At 50.8% G+C, this 18,478-nt stretch overlaps 1 long non-coding RNA gene across 1 annotated transcript; it reads left to right on the top strand.

The window, feature by feature from the left end:
- Positions 1 to 8,540: 8,540 nt before the first annotated feature.
- LOC113604943 (uncharacterized) lies at positions 8,541 to 17,949 on the top strand. The gene is made up of 3 exons (XR_003426995.2): positions 8,541 to 9,546; positions 14,885 to 15,038; positions 17,642 to 17,949. It is a non-coding gene; the product is annotated as an uncharacterized LOC113604943 (long non-coding RNA).
- The last annotated feature ends 529 nt before the right edge of the window (positions 17,950 to 18,478 follow it).

Below are 18,478 nucleotides of genomic sequence, written 5' to 3'. Positions count from 1 at the left end.
TTTCCCTTCTGTTTCTTTGAGTGTACATCGAGGGACGAAGACAATCTGTGGGTCTAAGAGGAGGAACAAGGGCCTGAGAATGGAAGGTCCTGGAGCCAGATTTTACTGGATTTTGAGGAAATCTCTCTCTCCGAACTCCCCACCCGCCCAGTCTGCCTAGTGGGATAATCCCAGCTGTGACCGGGCCACCCTCACGGGAAACTCTGCGACCAGGGAGCCAGATTGTGGAAGGGTTGGCCCAGGCAGCTCCGGGTCCTTGGCTGGAGGTGGTCGGAGGGCTTGTCTATCCTACAAAGCAGCAGTACCCTTTGCTGGGTGCCCCTGCCTTGCAAACCACGTGCTCACGTGCCTGTCCACAGGTGCTCCTCTTAGGTCCTCCCCCACCCCTGGCGATAAATTTTACGGATCTGAGCTGAGCGCACCCTCCTTTTTCTTAATTTTTAAGTTTTTCTTTTTTGAGAGACAGACACACGTACAGAGAGAGAGAGAGAGAGAGATACGTGAGGGAGGGGCAGAGGAAGGGACAGAAGCTCAAGCAGACTCCACACCCAGTGCAGAGCCCAACGCGGGGCTCCATCCCATGAACCGTGAGATCACGACCTGAGCCGAAACCGAGTCAGTCGCTTAACGGACTGAGCCCCCCAGGCGGCCCTGCGCGCACCCTCCCTGACCCATTTGGGTCCTGGATTTCATCCGACCATGCTGCAAAACAGAAAGAGCCCACAGGGTTTCCTAAAAGTGACCCCATCTTCACGGTGGCTGCAAAGGGGGCAGGCCAGCCGAACGGAGATTCTCCGGACTCGTGCCTCTGTCTGTCCTTTTTGAACATTGTGTATTTCCATCCTAAGAAGAGCCAGTCTTCGGATGCGCTTGGATGGGCTCAACTGAGCACATATTAAACACACGAGCCAGAGCTTTCAGTCACCCCCTGAGCTGGCTCAGCTGGTCTACCCTTGAAGTGCCCATTCCTTCCCCTCCCGGGGAAGCTCCCTGGCACTGACTGTCCCCAGGCCCAGCCTCCCGCCAGCCAGCACGCATACACGGAACGCTTCACGAGTGGGAAACAAACTTCTGCTGTGTGAAGCCGCTGACATTTTAGGGTTCGTTGTTATAGCAGCCAGCACTAGCCTAGCTGATTTCCTCGGTTGACCTCTTACTACTCCCCTACGTAACTGCCCACGTGTCTTTCTCACCAGACTGGGAGCTCGGTGAGAAGGGGCCCGGTCTGGTTTGCCTGTATGTGTGGAGGGTGATGATCGTGTCTGCAACACGTGTTAATTGAATGAATGGACGTTGAAACGTGCCGGCTGTCGAAAATTGTAGCCAGAAAGAGAAGCTGAACGTGTTGTTTGACATCTTTCCCGTGAAAATGGGACCGGAAATCCTAGGAGGCTTCCTGGAAGAGGTAACTAGATCAATGGCAAGGGAAGAGCAAGTCCTCTGGCAGGGACCACAGTAGACATGTGGGGAGCTGAAACTGAAGGCAAACTGGCCTGTATGGGGGAGGGATAGGGTCTTTGGGAGTGAGAGATGAAGCACCGTAAAAATGACTGGGAGAAAAAGGAAGGAATGGAGGGGATCTGCACAAGTGCTCTCCCACCCCTTACCCTTTCTCCACCCCAGGAGGACCTCTCCGAGCTTTTACAAAGGAGCCTTGGAGGCTGAAATATTTGCCCGAAGCCATGCCATGGGGAGACCTGGTCTGTTCCCACCCCAAGGCCCTGCTCTTCCCTTCATCACACCCACAAGACGGGACTGCTCTACAGCAGAGAGAGGGGGCCACCTCCCACCCGGCCACAGCCTCTCCTCCTCCCAGGTGAGCAGACTGGCATGACTAGAGGAGCACTTAGAATCAGGACACCTGCGCCTAGGCCCATCCCTGCCTGCGACTGGTCACCTGACCGTGAAACGGTCCTTTCTGTGAGGTTCAACTTGCCCCTCTGAAAAACGACAGATTGGGGCCAGAGGACCTCTAAAGGCTTCTCGCCGCACAGGATCCCCGGCCCTGGGCAGGAGCGTGTGAGCCACACTCTTACGTATGAAGGAGAGAGGCCTTTGCCAGTCCCTTACCAGGGAGGGCTGGGAAGCACGAAGACCGTGGTGTGGGGACAGAGTCAGAGCAGTACAGTAGGAGGAGAGACGGGCCCTGACAGCAGCTATGTGCGGCCTTGGGAAGTGGAAAAACCCATCTGGGGAAAGAAGGTGCAGGCTTGGGGTCAGCAGCCCCAACTGTGCCTGCCGAAGAGCCCAGGCTCAAGCCCTCAGTGAAAAAGAGGGAGAGCTCTGCTTCTGTGAGGTCTTTTAGTTGCAAGAGATGCACACATAAACGTCTCTCTCTGGGAGCCAAGTGCATACCGTGAATGCTTTTGACAGAATGGTTCTCCTTCAGCATTCCTAGTGATTGAGATAAGTACATTTATTTCCCTCCCCATCACCATCTTCGCTGCTCTGGATATGGGACAAAGCTTAGAGTGGATGCCTTTTGGTAATTTACTTTTTCGTCGATTCTTTCATTCGGTGGATCTTTATTGAGCACCTGGCATCTTCCAAGTTCTGTGCTCTGTGGCAGAAATACAGTGGCAAGAAAGTCAGTCTTCGTGGAGTTGGCATAGCGGGCTGACCAGGCAGTGATAGTGGTTAAATATACAAGACTCTGTAAGCCAGGATTTCCCCAGAAGGCATGAAACCAGAGAGATGCTGAGACAATGGCCAGATAGAGGGCCTTACTTGAGGTAGAATGCCCAGGGAAGGCCTCTCTGGAAAGGGCCGGCTGAGCTAGGATGTGGCTGGTGAGAAGGAAGCAGCCGCACAAGGAGCTGGGAGGAGGGGCCTTTGTAAAAAGACCCAAGAAACCCCAGGGAAGACCGATGCTGTCTGGCACCCAAGGCCACTGAGCTTTTGCTACTTACTGCCTGGGGCAGAGGCATTCTGGGGACAAGACCCCCAAGGAAAGGCCACGACCAGGCAAACTCTCTGGGCCACAGGAAATCACAACCTCTGATTCCAGCGTCTGTCCTCATCAGTCCTGATGTTTGACAACTATTTCCTTCCCACCCCTGGCCCAGCCTCCAAGTGCAGAAACCCCGGAGCACGCCAATGAAATTGATTTAGTGCTGGCGGTACATTCTCTTCCCCAGCCTCGGGCAGGAGAGATTTACGGCTCCTGGAAATACTGCCCCTCCCTGCTTCCTGTAAATCTCCCACCACATTTCGGGCGGCTGGAGCTATTTGGGTAACCTTTATCTGAACCAGAACTTCCTCGCCAGGAACTTCAGAGGGTACCTCCAGGAAGGACGGGAGAACCCCAGGGGCTGGCTTGTTTTGGGGAGGATTCCAGGCCTGCTGAGGACAGCTGCTCGGCAGGCATCAGGCAGAGAACAGAGTTCTTCTTTGATGCCGTGACTGCCTTTGTGGGGTTGGCACAAAACCCCAAAGGAGCATTTAGGGTTTATGGAGGGCGTGCGGATAGGCAGTGCGTTATTGAGCCTGAAAGCCGGGCCCCTGGAAATAAAAAGGATTCGGGGAATCGTCTGAGGCCAGATGCTCGGGGCTGCGAGGGAGCTGTGCATTGTGGGAGAAAGAGAACGGCTTTGAGTCAGACGGGTCTTGCAGATGTTATATTATATTATATATCAACGTGTTCACGGGCTGTCTGCCTGCCTGGAATCTCGTCTCTGTGAGGCCAGGTCTTTGATCATTCCCAGATATATCCACAGCACCTAGAACCACGCTTGGCTTGTCATTAGCACTCAGTGAGTAACTGGTGAGTGCATCGGTAATTCCAGAATATATCCTGGCCCCCCAGTGTGTGACCTTGGGCAAGTCACTGCCTCTCGGAGCCTCAGTTTTTTTTTCTCTAAACATTGGGATAAGGACGGATCGATCAAAATGTGAAAGGAGCTGCTATTTGCTTAGACACGTTCAGTAAATGTTCTCTCCCTTCTCTTTCATCTGCTGCCTCTCTCTGAGGCCTGGGACTGAAGACAGAAAAAAAAAAAAAAAGCCTGGGTGCTGTGCTCTCAAAGCGGTAGGCGCTGAGCCTCCCGGGGTGGGCACCTCCCAGGTCACAGGGAGACCTCACACTGGTCAGGTCACTTAAAACGTATGTTTCTTTGGGATTCTGGGACCGAGAGATTTTTAAAGTCGCCTGGTGCACAGAGGCGCTGTGGAAGGGCTTAGTGGGGGGTTGGGGGACCTTCGCAGCCCTGTAGGAGGCTGAGGGAAGGGACAGCCCGCCGGGGTGGCCGCGAACTGCGGGAAAGGGCACAGCACTCTGAGTTCCAGGACAGAGTCCCCCTGAGCAGCTGCCAGGCGGGAAGCCTTCTGGGACCAGCTCTTCCTTTGACCAAAGGGAGCAGGACGCGTGCCCCCGGAGCGCTCACGTCCCCTCTCTGAGAGTGCTGTCCCTTCTCCAAGTGCTGCCGCCCCAGACCTCAGAGGCCAGGTCTGCACCTTCCTCCTCTTCTTTCCTAGGCTCCTTTCACAGAGCCAGGTGACACAGGAGGGGGGTAAGAGCGGTCCAACCTCCCCTGGGGCCTGTGGTGACATTTATCCCGAACAGGCTAGCCAGTGGCTGCTGTCTTTGCCCAGAAGGAGTAAAAGGAGCAACACTGAAATTGCTTCAGTAAACAGCCCAGTCAGAGCAAACCCCGGGCCTCATTAACCACAATTAGGATTTCTGCTCTGGCTTCCAAGGAACTCGGCTTGGGACCCAAGACTGTTTATTTGAATAAGACCGTGGCCGGGGCTGTGGGAGGGGAGGGACAGAGGTGGAGGTGGAGGTCAGGCGGCAGGCGTTGGATCTGTCATTCTGGACACTTTAATAATGGGAAAACCTTTGACCTGAGCCCTCCCAGGTCCCTGGATTCCAGAACCCAAATGACTACAGGGACGGCAGTTTTGAATCTCCCTCAAATTCTTAATTGAATGGGATAAGGTACCCAAAAGTGCCCTGGGCCTAGCAAGGACTCAAGAGACGCTTGTTACCTCTTCGCAGTTTGGTCACGTCTAAACCACAAAAAGGAAAGCTCATTTTTCACTAAAACGCTTTGTTCGGGTCACGGTATCTTTCCCTTGGCCATTCTTTTTTTTTTTTTCCCCCCTGTATGAAAAGCAAACAAGCAAATGAACTACCAGATCTCTGATAGTACGGCTTATCTTTTAGGTTCTGAATACTGCATTCCTTGTAGCATTCCCCTCCCCCGCCCCCTGAGATTCTGTTCAACCTAATTTGTCCCTCAGATCCTGGGAGCCCCGTCCACTTCCGTTATCCCGCACGGCAGTAACAGAGCCAACATTTTTCTTAGGGCTTTGCCGTTCGCAAGGTCTTTCTTTTCCTCCACATAGCTTTTCTTGTCGGAGCCTCCCAAGAGTCATTTCACGTTAGTGTTATTAGTGTTTTCACCTTAGATCAGAGCAAAGAGAGGTTCCGAGAGGTTAGGGGGTCCTGCCCGCTATCTTCAGGCCAGTAAGGAGCTCCCTGACCGCGAAGCCATTCAGCTAACAACCACTTACGGAGCACCTGCACAGTGTGGGCACTTGAGATACAAAATGAATGACACGGTCCCCGCTCTCCACGTGCTCGTCCTCTGGTGGTTTATTCGGCTGAATTTCCGTGGATCTCTTCCAGGAGCTTGCACCGGACTGGACAGGGTCCAGTTGCTGGTGTTGGCTGGTTGGCTCGGCGAATGAGCGAACGTGGGACGTTTCAGGCTCCGCCAGCTCCCACTGGGCCGGGGCTGGGGCTGGAAGCCCGTGTGCTGGGGACACGGCACTCATACTCTTAGGACCAGGGATCAGAGCACGGCTGGCTCCACGTGCCTCCCTGGTGAACCACAGAGTCGGACATGCCTAAAGAGGGTAGGAGCCAGACCCGCAGACCAGAGAAGACCTCTGCCTTTAACCTGACCCAGGGGTCCTCGGGCCAGGCCACCCAAGGTTCCAAATGGGCTAACAATACTAATGGACAACTGCCCTGGGTCTGAGCAGAGTCCACGGACACATTCATCCAATTCTAAGTGAAAAGCAGGCTTTATTCCCTGAAACTTGAATGATTACCTGCCAGCCTATATGTTTTTGTAGAGATCTAGAAAATATAGCTGGAAGGTTGATTAGAAGTCAGCAGCAAACTTTCTTTTGTTGGGTGAGAAAGCAGGCCAAAAGAGAGTTTGTCTAAGCTCATTTGGCATATTCTAGGACATATTGTAAAATGGGGCTGGAGACCGGAATTGGATAGGGAAAGAGTCTCAGCTCTCCGTTGACTTCCTGTGTGACCTTGAGTGCACCCTCTATCTCTGGGCCTTAGTTTTCCATCTGTAAGATGGGAGGTGGTCACTGTAATCCTTCTAGCCCTAAAAGGTAAGTGAATCTAGATTTTATACTCCATGTGCAAAGATTAGGCTGTATGGAATATTAGGTACCAATGTAATGAGCTACGATAATCACCAGGCGGATATGTTACCTTTTCTCTGATTAGGTGATCTGGAAAGGGGAAAGGACCTCCTTGTAATGGTGAGTTGAATTCATGCAGGCTTTTAAAGAAGTTTAAAGAAAGGCCTTTTAAAGGAGTTGAAAGAAAGGCCTTGTGACATAGATCAGTACCTGGTCAATGCCAGGCTCTCAAACATTTGTCGAATGAATGAAAGGGAGTTCCAGGTGTGGGTTCTGAGGAGGCCTGTCTACAGATGGACGTCAACTGGTCAAACATATGTAGGTCACTGGGAGCTGGTGAGTGCAGAGATGAGGGATGGATAGGTAAATGGGCACAACATACACCCGAGACCCCGACCTAAGAGGCTCCGTTGGTGATGTTCTCTCTGAGGAGTACCTGGGGTCCGTGCTCAGAGCAGCCCAAGGTAGCAAGCCAAGCCCTATTGCCACCCAAAGGGCCCCCTTTGTGTTCACCTGCTTCAGACCAGGGGCCTCTCCTTGGCTGCTGTGGTCCCTTGTCCTCCAAGAGCTCGCCGGGGACATGCCATGGGGAAACCCCAGTGGAGCGTGAAGGTTGAGAGCAAAGGCCCGTGGGAGGAAAGCACAGATTTGACCAGTCCAAATCCTCAGCCCTCAGAGCACATGCTCATCCCTCCCCACTTAACTTCTTGGGGCTCCCATGGAAACTTTTCCTTCCCTCTGCTATATTCTCACCTGCTTCTCATGCAAGTGTGTGGTTGGCGGTTTCCCTTGCTGAACTGGGAGGCTGTGTGTCGTCTCCATCCCAGCGCCTTCCCTGACTCAGGGCCAGGCTGGGTTCGTGGTCATGCAAGGAGTGGCCGAATGAATAAACGGCTGATTCTACCACCCACAGTGGGTGGATCCCCAAACGGCAAAGGACACTGAGTAAACAAGTGTGGCCCTCCATTGTGGTTGATAACGTTTTTCCAAATGGGAATAACAGTGTGTATCTTACATCATGGTACGGAAAAAGGTTTTAGATTTGAACAGGAATACTTTCTTTAGCAAAAAAACTTTCGTCTTTGCATGACCCTTTCCAGTTTTTAAGGTTTTATCTTGATTCTCTCATTTTGTCTCAGAGCATCTTTGATAGGAAGCTGGGATGAGGATCATCATCTCCCATCTGGGGAAGGCACCGAGGCTCGCGGAAGTCAAGTGACTCATCCAGGATCACGTTGAGGGTCAGGGACAGCCCCGGGGTCAGACCCAGCTTTCCTGATTCCCCGTCCTGGGCTTTCCCCAAGTCATGGTCTTCTATTTCTACATTCCCCCCGTGGCCATGTGTAAAAGAAGCTAGGAGGCAAAGAAAGGTTTGCTCAAAGAACGCTTAAAAAGAATGATGTTCTTAATTAATAACAAAAGCAAACGCACACTCTTAGTGGGTTCATAAACAGCAAGCTTCAACCTAATTGATTAAAATGCCCTGGCACCAAATTAACAATGACTTCAAAAACAATGAAATCCAGCCAAGGCCACAATAAAACCGTTTCCCCCCTTTTTAATTATCTTTGTTGTTTTCAAATTTGCCTGAAACTCTTCCGTATGTCTGGGCAGGTCACACCTGCCACTGTGACCAGAGTGGGAAGGCAGTGCGTGCGTGTGTGTGTGTGTGTGTGTGTGTGTGTATGTGTGTGTGTGGAAGCCCACAGACAGGGGGTTTACTCTGAAAGTTGCCAGCTCTGTGACCTGGAGCAGGTCACCAAATGACGGTAGCCCTCAGCATCTCCGCCTTTAAAATGTGGAGGGCAACACCTGTCGTATAGACTCAACGCGGAAGATATAGGTAAAACAGCCAGCAGAGGGTCTGGCACATGGTAGGTGAACGATCAATGGACATTCGCTTCCTTTTTCTGCATACGGTCCTTAAAGGACCTCAGAGACACTTTAAACACAGGAAAGAGAGGTCGCACTGCCCAGGGGTGGAAACCTAATGGCCAAACTCCGATGCCCCATGTTACCTGCTTCCTGCAGGATTTTTGCGATCAGATCCTCTGTATGTGATGTGACATGAGGCATGTCCTGTAACCTCTCCGAGCCTCAGTTTCCTGATCTGCTAAATGGCCATCCCAATACCGACATTGGTGGCCAGGCTCCGTGAATGGTGGCTGTCGCTATCACGTGGACTACAAGGGGGGGTTGGAAGAAGGTGTCAGACAGCCAGATTCAAGTCCTAATTCTGCCACGTACAGGCATGCTGTGTCTGCTCCAGGGCCGTGTTTTCCTCGTCTCTAGAAGACAGAGAATGAATCCTGGCTCGCCCACCTGCAGGACAGCGTCGGGGACCCAGGAGCCCAGGGATGGCGTCCACCTTGGCTGCACATCACGGCCACCCAAGTTGCTCAACAACTACTCAGTGCCGGGGATCCACCTGCCTCCGATTGGCTCGGTCAGGATTTGGGTGGCTGGGACCCAGGCGGATGTGTTTCTTACACATTTTGGGTGAGTTTAACGTGCTCCCGGGTTGTGAGTCACCGGGATGAAGATGTACCCCTGTTTTCTAAATCGGAGAACCCTGTGCACACGCGGGGGTCAGGCAGGAGGGCCCCCCTCCTGGTCCTGCTCCTGTGGGGCAGAGAATTCTTGGGGCCACCATTCGTTCCTCTGCCGTGGGGTCGGGAGGCTTCAGCTTCTTTGATTCCCTTTCAACACTTCCCAGGATTCTGTCGCATCTGAAGAGGGAAGCAGGGTGCTGGCAGTAACCGGGGCATGCTGACTTTAACCTTTAAAAAAACAAGCTTTATGGTGAAGACCAAAAGGTCTTATAAACCTTAATGAGCGGCATATGTGAAACACATACGTGAATTGCTTGTTTGAAAAATATTTCCCGGCTAGCCTTCAATAGCATAGCCTTATTATTCTAAACGGGGAGCTTGTCTTACCAGAGGACCGAACAAAACCCCAGTTGGAGATAATTATCTTAGCAGAATTCCCCGTGGGTCCCTGGGGAGGGGATGGGGCGGGAGCCTCTGGAACACATGTGCTAACTTAGGCCGCCTTTGTCTACACAACAAACACAAAAGCTGGGCTCTCGGCAGCGAGGAGAATTCCAGCTCCCGAAACGGTGACCTCAAGACTCACTCCGCGGATGGCGAATAGGTTTGTTTCCACGGGTGGGGGCTGGAGGCGGGAAGGTGGGGGTGGAACACACGTGCGTGTCCAAACTCATGTTCCAGGCAGGAGCTGGGAGGCGCGGGGAAAGACATAACGGAGCCAGAAGTCGAAAGACCCAGGCCGTGCCGGCTAATTCGGGCTCGGGGACGTGACTTTGAGCAGATGGCCCACGCTGTGGAGGTCTCAGTTTCTCCGTGTGTGAAATGGGGTCCCTGTGATGATTCCGCGGGATGACAAAAGTGAGGAGAAATGATTTGATCCAGAGTCCCGTGAAGGAAAGCGACCTCTCCCTCTCCTTCAGTCCCTCCCGGAGGCCGCAACCTCACGCGCAACCTGCCTTCATTGCGGAAAAGCAGAGGCTGGAGACGCTGCCCGAAGCAAGGATTTCAGGTTCCCAGAGCTCCCTGTTTCGGGAGGCTATTCAGGTGCCATCACCTGAAGGTTCGGGCGGTCAGCCTTCCCAGCCTGGCACCCCGATGTTCAGGGAAAGTGGGCCACTGGGCCTCAATTAGCTGGGTAGTTGCTTCAATTCCCCACTGCTCCCTACCCCTTAATTATCTCCCTGCTGCCCCCCAGTCCTGAGCTGACGAGTGCCACTGAGCCACCCTTCTCCCAGGCTGGAAGCCACAAGGGAAAGCCACTTCCCTGGGACTTGTCCCACAACTGCAGGCAGCCTGAGGAGAGGCAGGCAGGCCCCATCAGGCCCAAAGCCCTCTTTGATCCCCGTCTTCCCACTCCAGACCTCCTCCAGAAGCTCGGGATAAACCTGGCTGTGGGGGTGTAGGTGGGGCAAGGGGCAGAGCTGGAAGACTGGGTCATGGAATGGACCAACCAAGACACTCAGAGGAGTAACCCTGGGCAAAGGACTTGAGTTTCCCCAGCCTCCGTTTTCTCATCGGTAAAATGGGGCTAGGAAGGTCTCTCCGGGAAGATGGTGGTTGTCAGGGTCGAGTAAGTTAATGACTCAGCGCGCATGCATAGTTAACTGCAGGGGTGCTCTCTTAAACAGCCCCCTTCTCCTTCTCCTTCTTGACTCCTTCCACCAACGATAACTCTTCAGGCCAGTGAGGCAGCTGAGTGATGTCGGAAGTGATGCAGAGCAGGGGCCATGGGCAGCAAAGCCCCGGACGCGCTTTGCGCCTCAGTTTCCCCACGTACAGCGTTACTCCCTGAGGGCGCGTGCGCCTTCTGATGTTCTATGAGGAGCGAGGAGAGAACCTCCTCCAAACCCCGAGATTCCACCTCCCAGGCATCGCCCCGTGTTCGGCTCCTCTCCTTGCCTCGAACGCACGCACCCTGCATATGTTCCCACCAGGGTAAACAGAGTCATTAACACTTTATCTTAATTGCCACTAATGATGGTAAATTTGCTTGATTACGTAAAACGGGGCTTTCTGGAAACATCCTAAGCTGAACTGGAACATTTAAAATTTCAGCTAATTCCAGCTTTGCAGCTGAACCTAATTGGTCAATTGTGGGTTATTAATGGAGGATCTGACTTCTCCGAGGATAGGCTGCTGGGGACAAATGTGGGCCAGGAGCGAAAGGAAAGGGCCACCACCCAGATGAGGGCAAGGCTGGCAAAGGAAGAACCAGAGGATGGATTTTTCCTTGATTACTCCATTCAATTCTTGCTTCAGCCATTTTCATGGGTTTCCTTAGGTATTCGTGTGGGTTTTTTCCCCCACATTTCATAAAGTGTTTTAAATCCATCAAATTGGCACTTTTATGAAATTTACTAAAAGATTCAGAGTTGGTTTTATCTTCCACCCATCTTCTCACTGTTTCATATACACATTGATCGATTTTATATTAAGGTATCTCTTCCGTTATTTTTTTTAAACCAGAATTCCATTTTGGGTTTTTTGACAACGCTCTCTGATTATAATGCTTAACTTTTCTCATTTAAATTGCTTCCTTTAAAAAAAAAAATCAATACATTGCCTTGAGGCCCGTGGTAGTGTCTGAATGACAAATGCATATGTGTGTCTGTTTTATTCAACAATCTAAAAGTTAGTTTGTCAGGATCTATGGTTGAAAATTTTAACTTAAAAAAATTGCGACCCTCCGACTCGACTGCTACTTGTGCGGCCACAGTGGAAGGATGAGACGGTGTCCCATGCTTTCTCCTGCCCAGTGCACTCCTCCTCTAGAATGCTGGGAGCAAGCCTCCCAAAACACACAAAGTCAAGGGCTAAAAGGTATTACTGTATATGCTCTTGCCCAAGTAAATCTGACCCTTATGTAGTCACCCTTTCCTTTCTCACTCTCTTTATAAACGTTTTTTATTTATTTGGAGAGAGAGACAGAGAGAGGAGTGCACGTGTGCTCACAAGCGAAGGAGGGGCAGAGAGAGAGAGAGAATCCCAAACAGGCTCTGCACTGTGACATGGGGCTTGATCTCATGAACCGTGAGATTGTGACATGAGCCGAAATCAAGGGTTGGATGTGTAACTGACTGAGCCACCCAGGTGCCCTTCCTTCTCATACTTTAGGACTTTCCAGTTTATGAAACCCTCTCGAGTTTTTTTCCCAGATGATCCTACGACAGCTTTATGAGGTTGAGGCAGGTCAGTGGTTGGAAAACCCACTTTACAGATGAGCCCACTGAGGCTCACACTGACTTCCTCCAGCCTCCATTCACATAGATTCAAATCCAGCTCTTTTGAGTCAGAAACACCAGCTGCTCTGCCAACACAGGAGGCTGTCAGGTTCGAGAAGACCACAAAAGGAAGGCGGCAGTGGAGGGAGGGGCTCAGGTTATCAGCCCTCCACCCTGAGGTCCGTGGCATCACTCCCTCCGTCTCCTTTAGAAAACGATGACTGTGAGTTTGTCCACATGGGACCTGTTATGGACTGACTTACGCGCCCCCACCTCCCCCCGCAAGTCGTGGGTGGAAACCCTAACCCCCATGTGATTGTATTTGGAGACAGGGCCCTTAAAGAGGCTGTATGGGTGAGGCCCAGATCCAATATGGCTGGTGTCCTTATAAAGAGAGGAAGGGACACCAGGGACTTGAACTCACAGAGAAAAGGCCATGTGAGGACACAACACGCAGATAGCTGTCTACAAGCCAAGGAGAGAGGTGTCGGGAGAAACCAACCTGGCCCACACCTTGACCTTGATCCTCAAGCCTCCAGAACTGTGAGTAATCAGTTTCTGTTGTTTAAACCACCATCTGTGGTATTTTGTCCTGGTGGTCTGAACAGACCAACCCAGGGTCCGCCTGGTCACTTTGTGTCTCTCCCTGCCGACACTCTGGCAGGGCCGGGGCGGGGGAGCAGGTTGGGATGGCTCAAAATGCTAAAAACTAGTCACCTTAGAGCACTTTGCTGCAACCCCACTGCGGGAACAGGGCTGCCCCTGGGTATGCAGGACCCTTTGCAAACATTTTTTTGCTGGGAGATTCATGCGCCCACATGAGACCCAACGGGTCTCATACTCGTGGTGTTACTGCAAACATCAAATTAAAGGACACTGAACTATCACTCCTCGGGGAAATACAGGGGTAGGTTCCTGAGAGCCTCTGGTCACATTTTTGTGAACCGATCACCGCATAACCTTGTTTTATGTGCTTCTGTTTAAAGACAACTTATTCAATACATATTGTTGATTGATTAACATTGAGCTCATGTCCAACGGCACTGCAACTCATGCCTGAACCCGTGTCCTCTCTGTTAAGCACGTCACGGCCTTCCCATACTCAGGAACACTAAGAGACTTCAGCACTGTGCTTGTGGTGAACAGGATTTTAAACAGTGAAATCACCAAGAAAAAGCACAAAAATTCAGGAAAAAAGAAAGCGACACTAAATGTAATTGAAAAAGACACTTCTTCGGGGCACCTGGGTGGCTCAGTCGGTTAAGCATCTGACTTCAGCTCAGGTCATGATCTCACGGTTCGTGAGTTCGAGTCCCGCTTTGGGTGAGCTCGAGCCCTGCGTCGGGTGAGCCCCGCTTCTCTCTCTCTGCCCCTTGTTCACTTGTGCCCTCTCTCTCCCTCAGAAAAAAAAAAGACACTTTTTTACAGTACAAGAGCTGAGACCAGATAGGCCATTGTCTTATCCAACCTCAGCTGGTGGGAATGTGCACACTGGGTGACTCGAGTTTTTTACCACTCTGCACATTCATGCAAATAACTGCAAAAGCACCTTGGGTATTGGGGGGCACCTGGGTGGCTCAGTCAGTTAAGTGTCCTACTTAACATTCCTAGAATGTAATCTCTTTCAATGTTGACCTTGCCTTTCACACACTGCTAGGTTACTGGCTCAGGTCATGATCTCACAGTGTGTGAGTTCAAGCCCCACATCGGGCTCTGCACTAACAGTGTGGAGCCTGCTTGGGATTCTCTCTCTTTCACTCTCTCTGCCCTTCTCCCATTCTCTCTCTCTCTTTCTCCCTCACAATAAATAAATAAACTTTAAAAATAAAGCACCTTGGGTATTGGTTTTGGGGCTACAAATAAATTTAGCGAGGAAGAAAATTTGCAAATATAGAACATGTAAATAATGAGGATCAACCGTATAATGGCTTCTTGATGAAGATTTTGAATGATAGTAGAAAAGAGGTACTTATACGTTTGTTTATCACCTTTTTAAATTTTTTAAAACATTTTTGCTTATTTTTGAGAGATAGAGTGCAAGCAGGGGATGGGGAGAGAGAGAGAGAGAGAGGCAGAATCTGAAGCAGGCTCCAGGTTCTGAGCGGTCAGCAGAGAACCTGACGTGGGGCTTGAACTCACGGACAGTGAGATCATGACCTGAGCCCGAGTCAGACGCTCAACCGACTGAGCCACCCAGGCGCCCTTGTTTGTTTGTCATCTAATCAGTGCTGCTGAAGATTCCCAATTAGTGTCCGAGCACCGTCTGTGACTGCTGAGATCTAGGGATCATTTCAACAGGGTCTTTACTAACAAACGCTTGGTTCCTGGTTAGTTGCCGATCTCCCACTTAAAGAAAAAGAAGAAACACTATCAGTGCTCACAACACTATGGCTCGTCAGGATGTGCTTGTATGGAAACCATCTAGAACCTCTTGCCCCTTGCAGTTTCCTGATACCATTTGTCGAAGGCTGGTTCCATCATCACCAGTGTAAGTCTCATACAGGAAGATGTAATTGATAGCTCATGTTCCGGTCATGTTAAATTTACTGTTCAGAATTTTGTAACCTAATCGTAAGATCTTGAGGTCTGTGTGTCATTATCACTGCATTCCAAGAATGTAATCTCTTTCAATGCCGACCTTGCCTTTCACACACTGCTAGCAGTGGGGAGGATGGGCAAAGGACCTGTGGCACAAGAAACGTCTGTCTTCATCTTTCACAGCTTAATATCACCTGGGGAGAGCATACACCCCACATCAACTGGAGGCAAGAGAGGACATTGATTGGAAGGTCCCATTTGGTTTGTGTAGCAACTGTCTTCAGAAGGCCCAGGAGAAGACAAGAGCAGCCACCCACAGAGGACAGCTTGGTAAATGGTATGGAGCCTGTGGAGGGGGCGGATTGCCACTCAGGGTGCCAACAGTGGGGATGCAAAGGTAAAGGTTGTCTGTTGCCCTCCCCCCACACCTCTGTTGGGTAGAGTAGATTGCAGGAGGCACTGTGATGGGAATATGAGTAGTCAAGAGTGCATGGTGCATGGGCCCATATGTGCAGCTCAAGCCTAAGGGTCAGCAAGGATATCCCAGAACCCTGAAGTCCTCCTATGTCTATTGTGAATCACCCCAAATCAACCTGAAGCCTCCATGTTGGCAGTCCATTCTTATGTGATTCTAGAAAAGAAATACAATGATGGCAACAAGAGTGATCTGGTCACCAGGCTGCCCTTCTGGGGCTGGCAATAACCATAGGAACCCCAAACAACCCCGTGGGTACAAGGCTTAGAGTTCCTCAAGGCATCTGGTCAACCTTGTATGTGGGGTTGGGGGGGAAAGAGGGATTAGAAGGTCAGAAAACACCCCAATGGGGAGAAATGAATGCTAGAGCCCTCCCCAACGGCTCTGCCAGCCTCCAGCATCCCAGGCATGAAGGAGGGTAGGACTCAGATAATTTTGAGAAGGCGTTCCAAGTGTAAGAGGAGCGACCAGGGTGTTGCAGTAGTCCAGACAAGAGCTTATGGAGGCCACACGTTTCCGCTATGAGTATAAATCAGCAGATTTCTTTTGGAAGACATGGGGTAGAAACTACCAAAGCTACACCTACATACACCTTACGATCAGCAGTTCCTCTCCTGGCTGTGTATTCAATAAAAATACAGCTCACTAAAGGATGTGTGCAAAAATACTCACAGCAGCATCATTTATAATAGTAAAAACTGGAAACAGCTCAAGCGTCCATCAACAGTAGACTGGGTAAATAAATCGTGGCATATTCATACAATGGTACACTATGTAACAGTGAGAGAAATCTACCCACAACAACATGGATTAATTTCCCAGACGTTATGTTGAGTTAAGAAGCCAGCACAAAAGAATACATACTGTATTGTTCCATTTGTACCAAGTTCAAAAACAGGAAAAACTAATATATTACACTGGAGGTCAGATGCAGGTTACCTTGGGGAGGTATTAATTGGGAAGGGGCACAAGGGAGTGTTCTGGGGGTCCTGGAAATTTTCTACAGCTTGATTTGTGTGTGGTTACATGGGGGCGTACATATGTAAAAACTTATGGAGCTGTGCATTTAAGATTTTTATACCCTCTGTATGTAAGATATATGTCAATTATAAATCCTAAAAGGTGTGTGTGGGGTGTGTGTGTGTGTGTGTGTGTGTGTGTGTGTGTGCATGTGAGAGAGAGAAAGGGGGGAGGGCTGGAGGGGGCTGGACCAAATTGGTGGCAATGGGGATGGTGAGCCATGAACTAGTTAACTGGAGAGATGTTAGGTGCTAGGGCCTAACTTTAACCATACAAAATGTGTCTCACTGTCCTCATAAAGGAGGAAACAGGCTCAGAGAAAGTAGGTGGCCAAGTAGGGACTTGAGCCCCACGCTGCTTAATTCCAAGTCTGGGAGCATCCACTCCCGCTGTGGCCACATGCTCAGGGAATGTGATCCCATTTTCTGTTCTTGGGTGGCCACTGATCCCTCTAGGCTGGTCATGACAATCCAATTCTACTTGCCAGAGAGTAGTTTAGGATTGGCAGGGGACCAAGATCTTCTCAATTAGATGTGAAGAGCAGTCCTCCGGGGGTTTCCAAGAAAGTTGTCCTTGCTTTTAAAAGGAGACATCGGGAATGCACACTTCTTTTCTATCTATGGGCATTGTTGTGTCTGGATGTGTTGGCTGGTTGCTCAGCTGACATTTCTAGAGTTCGAGGGGACTAGCTAAAGCCAAGGCTGACACCCTGAGGGGGAGTAGAGAGATGGGACATATCTGGACACTCATGATACCTCTAGCCACTACAGTAGCCAGTCTAGACCACCCTACCTCAGGACTTTTCTAGTCCTTCGGATTACAGTGAACACTGTGAAGAATGCTTCCCGCCCTTTGGGATCTAATATGTCGGCTGTTCTAACAGCATTTGTGCAAACACCAAAACAAGCCCATGTGAAGGGTTGGGAGCCAGGTGGTCAAGGAAGATTTCAGGATGATCGTATGGCCACAGGGCAGCTTTGAAGGATACACATGATCGGAGCAGGGGAGAGTGGCAGAGGGAAGGCCAGGAGGAGGAGGATTTCGCAGCATGGGACATAGACAGGTGCTATTGGTGCCTTGTGCTACATGCCCTTGGCCAACTGTCAGTTCCACTGCTGGACAGTTCCTGTGCATGCTGACTGCTTCCTATCTCAAGCACCCACTGCATTTCCTAGCTCCGTAACTGGGAGCTCCTTCATCTTGGGAGTCTGTGTGTGTGTGTGTGTGTGTGTGTGTGTGTGTGTTTGCAGGGGGTTAATGCTTGAAGATCAACCCTGTGGTAGGCAGCTTCTAAGATGGCTCCCAGTGACCTCTGCCCCCGTGTTGTACCAGAGTTGATCGGGTGGCCAACAGTGAACCACAAAAGTAATAGTGTGTCATTTCCAAGATTAGGTGATAAGACTACAGATGCCATCTTAGGGGCTCGTTCTCGTCCTCTCTCTCAGGTCACTCACTCTGGATGAAGCTATGTTGTGAGCAGCCCTATGGAGAGGCCCCTAAGGCAAGGAACTGAGGTCTCTTGCCCACAGCTGTGTGAGGCTGTCATCTTGGAAGTGGACCCTTCAGCCCTGGCCAAGCTTTCAGAGTCGGCAGCCCCAGCAGACAGTCTGACTGTGACCTCATGAGAGACCCTGAGCTGGAACCATCCAGCTGAGCCAGTCCTAGATTCCTCACCCAGAGACACTGTGAGATAATAAATGTATGTTGCTGTAAGCCAGTAAATTCTGGGCTGCAAAACTGTTCCTCAGCATTAGATAACAAATCCAATTCTTAACCAATGAGAGATAGAAATACATGCCTCAGCCTTTCATCCTTTGGGGGAATAATTCTGTACCATGATTCAGAGGGTTCCCAATGGATCGGGTCTTCGTTACCATGGTGAAAACCAGCTCAACAACACACCTCTTTCTAACTTTCCCCCTAATCCTGTCTCCTCCTCGCTCCGGCTTGCCGGGATCATTTCCCAAAGGAGCAAACTGCACTCGAATACTTGTCTCAGGCTCCGCTTCGGAGGGAACTCTAACTAAGACAAAGGACTTCATGTTCAACGGCTTAGAAACTGGAATATGAAAACTCCATGAGGGGCAGGGGAGACGGGACTGGTTGGCATGAAAGTTTTGAGGAGTATTCATGGGCAGCGCAAAGTTCCAGATTGCTTCACTCTCCTGTGAAGACTAGACCAGTCCTCTTAGCCTACCTGAAGGGGCCGGGGGCTGTGCTCCCCACATCTTTAGCAGCAGGGTGGGAGGAGGTCAGGGGGTGCATCTTGGTTCTCCTACCAA

This window comes from Acinonyx jubatus, chromosome A3 (assembly GCF_027475565.1).
Source record: "Acinonyx jubatus isolate Ajub_Pintada_27869175 chromosome A3, VMU_Ajub_asm_v1.0, whole genome shotgun sequence".
Classification (NCBI taxonomy): domain Eukaryota; kingdom Metazoa; phylum Chordata; class Mammalia; order Carnivora; family Felidae; genus Acinonyx; species Acinonyx jubatus.
The sequence above is the reverse complement of the archived record's forward strand: the minus strand, read 5'-3'. Positions and strand labels throughout refer to the sequence as shown.